The following is a 6,000-nucleotide window of genomic DNA, read 5'->3' as shown; positions in this document are numbered from 1 at the left end:
TACTCAAATTGAGTGACTTGGTTGCTAAAAATTGCATGAGCAGCCTTATGTGATATTGATGCAACCTGGAAAATTTTCCCTCACATGTGAAGAATTTCATGACAGCCTTCATTAATGGTGCATATATCTCCAAAATATATCTGAATGGGAAAACATGTGAGTGAGTTTCTTTATATTATGATTTCAGTTAGCGTTTGTACTCTTCTAGGTCTAGGTTCATGTCTTTGAATCAATTTTCACCATGGTTTGGTATGCCTGTAGCTTGAGAGATGGAATCTACTGAAAACATGAAATCATTCCCTGCAATGGTGATTTTGTCTTCCATCAAGGTGAGGGAAATATACATCTGAGATTCTCATGGTGAAAACTTGTTCTTGGCCATTTTCTTGCCACATGTTCTTCATGGTGCTCAATGTTATCATGGTCCACCAACTCCTTTCCCTTCATCTCTTGTTTCTTGACTTTGAATTGTTCTTTCTCCATAGGTAGATGTTGTGCTTTAAGCTGACTGTTTTCTTGATCAAGGTATGAAATGATAAATTTGGCCCTTATCAAATTTTCCTTGACCTAAATGATCTCAGAATACTTCTCTTTGATGACTTGTTGTATGGATTTATGCTCATCTTGTGCCTCCAAGTCAACTAGGTCAAAATCATGCTCAATGAGCTCCTCATCATGAAAAGAAGCCTCATGATGTGACAGTGATCCCTGTTCTTGTTTTCTTTCGCCAACAGCTTCTCTAAGTGGATGTGGATCCTCTCGAGCCAAATCTCTCAATCATCCTCTATCTCTTACTGAATAGGTGTCTTCTTGTGGTTGTCTTTATGAAATTTGTTGCATTCAATCATAGGCATATAGCCACCATATCACTCATAAAATTTGATAAACAAGTGATGTTATAGAGCCTACCTTGAAATTTTATGGGCTTCACAAGAAATTTGAGGTAAAATGGCACAATTTCAGGCCTTTTTTTCCTTGTGCACCACACTCTCTATGTGCGTCACGCCAGTGTAAATTTACACTGGAAATTTCCTCCCAGTGCGCCGCGCTCCCTCTGTGCGCCACGCTCTTTTCCAGGTGACTTTTGGAGGCCTTCCCGATATCCAAATTGAGTGCAAGATAGCTTGTTGGAAATAGCTTTGTGTCTACTTTCCAACCCGACTAGAATTTTTCAATTTAGAGTTCATTTGCCCTGTCAAAAGTCAAATCTCCCAAGACTGGTCAAAATGTGCCCTGTGAGGCTGCCTCAAGGCAGAGTGCTGTTACAGTCAACTTTTGAATGCCATCCTCAAATCCAAATTGCGCTCTTGATAGCGCATTGGAAATCGCTTTGTGTCTAGTTATCATTTGATTCATCAAGAAATTCATTTGGCCAACTGAGCTAGGAGAAAATTTTATTTTCCCAAGGTCACTACAGAGGTGCATCAATTCTCCCGAGGCAATTGTATTTTTGACATTTCTCTAGAACCATGACACCTGTGTAAAATATGAAGGAGGTGGCCTGTTGTGGACAAAAACCTCTCTCAGTTTTCCTAAATTCATCTTTGATTTCTCAGAAACATCATTTGAGTGAAACCTACCCCAATGTGTGGAACAAGGGATTTGTCGAAATGAAGCAAAACAAAGGGGATAGGGAGCTTCTAAATTCTTGAGGAAATTTTGGGAAGTAGGGAGGGATGTTAGGAAGTAGGGGAAAGTGGCATCTCTGAAATTGAGTGAGGGGAAGGGGTCCAAAAAGGCAAAACACAAGCCCAACCTAGAAAATTGCCAGGTTGTAGCATGAAACTAGGGTTTGTGCGAAAATGAGGAATTTGGGGGATCTTAGTGGTGGGAAGTGTTTGATAAGGTACTTTAAGGATAGGGGAAGTTGTATGAACATCTGGATACAAGTTTTGCCGATGATTTGACCATCCAAGAGAAATTGCCTTCAAAACCCTAGGAGAGGGAAATGAAGCTTGCCTAGGCGCAATCAAAGCATGAACAAGGTGTAAAATGGCCTAGTGGAACTTGACATGATGATGACAACCCTTTGAATGATGGTACACTCAATTTAATGGTGACATGGAACGTCATTTGGACAACTTTGACAAGGGTAAAATCAAACCCTAGACCTAATGCCTAGTGACCAAATTTTGCTTGAAGACTCACTGAAATGACAAAATTTGACCTTGACACTTTAAAATCACTTTGCAAGAGCATGTTTGATCACTGGAGGAAGGCTGCAAAGACTGACACTGACACTCCCGGTAACCCCAATGCTTCTGCCAATCAACACCCCAGAGTGCACGCCGACGGGATTGTTGCCGCAATCTCTGAGATCACTATAAAACAACTCAGTGGTTCCATTGCCACACTGGAAGTGGACCCCTCTACCAATACGACTGCTCTTCCTACCACTAAGATAAACTCTGCATAGTCTACACAAAACTATGATGGCAAGAAAAAGAAGAATAAGAAAAAGTCCGCTCCTTCTAAAGAGAAGTCAACAAAGTAGCCCAACCTAAAACAGAAGGCTGCTGCACCTACTGATGAAGAAAAGGATAAACCCACCAGATATCCATGCAAACTCTATGTCGAAGACCACACAACTTGGTGTTGTCTGCGGCTTCAATAATGCATAGAATACCTTGCTAAAAGCGATTCTTTTAAGCGCCCCACTGTCCTTAGAAATCCTTTTCTCACTCAACAAGAACAAAATCTTATTGCAAACCAACCACAACCTCCACAAGGGGGCAATGATGGTTCGCAACATCCTTCAGCTGGTGAAGGATCTTCTATCATTTATACATTTGAAATGGTAGAACTCACCACAAGAGCCAAATCATATGGAGCTCCTATCAGTCTTGCAGCAAAACCATCCTCAGGTCAAAACCCACCGCCACCTAACAATTTGCATATCGAAAGGCTAGTTGAGGACCTTGTAATTCGACCCCCAAAAGGGGCACTTCGACCACAACACACAATACATCTGCACGTGCCGACCAACGCTACAGCATTGTAGAGGATTTGGCACAAACATTGTCGGCTATGTCAGCGCTCAAAGTATTATAAACATGCCTGATGCAATGGAAATCTTTGCTTTCGGCTATTGGAGGTATTGACCCAATGGATTCCATGCTTGCAATTTTCGACATGGACAAGTGTAAACCTCCCCTTTCTCATCATCTTGCATTCCAGGTGCATATCACTTCGAAAGGTAAAGGTATACACAGAACTGTCATCGATGAAGGTTCTTTTTCCTGCTTCATGTCAGCTTCATGTTGGCTCACCCTGGGTTCTCCAACCCTAACCTCGTTGTCGAACTCCCTTAAAGCTTTCAATGGCCACACCTTTATACCAAAAGGATACCTAGCAAGTTTCCCCATCACTCTATATGGGAAAACTGTAACAGTGGACATAGAAGTTGTAGACAAGAAACTCGACTATAATCTCTTGCTAGGTCACAGTTGGATATATGCCATGACAGCCGTCGTATCTACTACCTTTCACATCATCCTATTTCCATTGGATGGGAAGGTGGTTACAGTAGATCAGTTGTCTTTTTGCACCCCTAATTATTCACCATTACCAAGTGGCTCTGTACCCCTAGTAGGAGGTGGAACTGACTCTTATGTCAGTTTAGGTACCAGTCTACTGAAGGATTCTTCCCTCATGGGTTGTTTTCCTCTTTAGCCGCCGAAGGTTTCAGAAACGGTGAAAATGCTTTCATATATTCCTCATGAACTGACCAACCCATGCATCCTACCAGCTCCTTCAAACCTTGACACATTCGAAGAATAGATTTCGTTGTCACCAGCTGAATTGGCCTACCAAGCCATTCAATCCTCATCCACATCTCCGGTCACATTGGTTACTATCGACAGTACCACTGCCCCTCCCATAACCACTCCTCCTTTTGATCCACTCTATCAAGTCCTACCTACGGATGAAGCTATTCGAGAATTCATGAGTTTAGGAAAGTGACCTTGGGAGGATTGGCACCATCGTGTTTCGATATCTGATTCAGACACAATGCCTCTTCAAATCCTATCCCCTAACTTACCAAAAATTGTCTCCTCACCCTATACAACCATCCAAACTTTGGAGGTGAAAGGAAACATGGGAAATATTTCAAAGACATTTCTCATTGATATTTTTGTCACAACAGGTGTCATGGACAGCATCCAGATTGGAGCCAATTGCAATCCTGAGGAAATTGCAAGCTTCACTTCCCTATTTAAGGAATTCCACGATGTATTCGCTTGGTCTTATGAGGAAATGCCCGGCATAGATCCTTTTATCATCGAGCATGAGATCAAGCTTTATGAAAATGCAAAACTTGTCTGTCAAAGACTTCGACCGGTCCATCCCCACAAAACGAAAGCCATAAAAATTGAAGTAGAAAATTGTTACATGCTGGTTTCATCTATCCTATTCCTTTAATGGAATGGGTTTCCAATCTGGTTCCTGTCGACAAAAGACAAGGAACCATACACGTATGTGTCGATTATTGATACTTGAATGCCACATGTCCTAAGGATAATTATCTAACACTGTTCATCGACCAAATCATCGACAACTGCGTCAGTTGTGAATCATTTTCATTCATGGATGGATTCTCAGGTTACAATCAAATTGCTATAAAACCCAACGAAAAGCATAAAAGTGCCTTCGTCTACCCACGGGGTGTCTTTGCCTATTGGAAACTCCCATTCGAATTGAATGATGGAGAAACCTTTCAAAGAGCCATGGATTATGCATTTCACAATATCAGGCATATCATTCAGGCTTACTTGGATGACCTTCCAACCCATTCGAAGCAACGAACGCAACACCTAAACCATTTAAGAGAAATCTTTCTAAGGTGTTCGTTTTACAACATCCGCTTAAATCCCCATAAATGTGTTTTCTTCATCGAGTCTAGATGCTTACTCGGATTCATTGTCTCTAAGAATGAGATTAGGGTTGATCTCGATAAAGCAAAAGCAATTGTTCAATTGCCAGAACCACAATCCATTCTTCAGCTCCAACGTTTGCAGGGGAAAGCAAACTTTTTATGATGATTCATCGTAAATTATGCCTAATTGACTTAAGGCTTCATGCACCTACTAAATAAAGGAGTGTCGTATTTGTGGGACGATCAAGCTCAACGATCATTTGATGCCTTGAAAAAGGCACTTATATCATCCCCACTCCTCAACGCTCCCGACTATAGCCGCGACTTTCTTCTTTACCGGGTAGCCTCGCCATCCTCTCTTAGAATTGTCTTGGTTCAAATGCATGATGACTAGAGTGAACATGTGATCTATTATTTGTCCAAAGGCCTGGCTAGGCCCGAGATCATATATTCGCATGTGGAAAAGTTGTATTGGCAGTCATCTTTGTTATCAATCGTTTCAACATTACATAATGTTGCGACAGACTACTGTCATCGCCTTGGAGAATCCCATGTGACATATTTTGTCTCGTCAAGTAATTGGAGGAAAATATTTGAAATGGATCGTGATCCTCCAACAATTTGATCTAGTTTTCATAGCTGCTAAGGTGAAGAACTCCTTAGTCTTGGCTGAACTTTTGTTGAAACTTCCCATCGTCGATCCAAACGAGATAGCCCAAGGTCCTCTCTCGTATGAAGCTATCTATCTAATTGACACCACTGACCCTTGGTATGGAGACATTCTTGTCTAACTCCAAGCACAATGGGTCCACCCCGAACTCATGTCAAGCGACCATCGTCACATCCATCACCAAGCGCGACACTATCTAGTGATTAACGATACATTATATCTACTTGGCGCGGATATAGTTTTTCGGCGTTGCCTCACTCATGAAGAGGCAAAGAACGTTTTAAATGACTACCATGTTGGGGCATGTGGAGGTCATCTTCCTGGCATATCTACTGCATAGAAAATCTTGCGCATAAGCTATTACTGGCCGACCTTGTTCAAAGATTGTGTCAAGGTCATCCGTCAATACCATCCTTGTCAAGTATTCATAAAGAAAATGTGTGCCCCTCTGGCC

Source organism: Pinus tabuliformis, chromosome J (assembly GCF_031772625.1).
Source record: "Pinus tabuliformis cultivar Carrire ecotype Pingquan chromosome J, CPIR1, whole genome shotgun sequence".
Lineage (NCBI taxonomy): Eukaryota > Viridiplantae > Streptophyta > Pinopsida > Pinales > Pinaceae > Pinus > Pinus tabuliformis.
The sequence above is the reverse complement of the archived record's forward strand: the minus strand, read 5'-3'. Positions refer to the sequence as shown.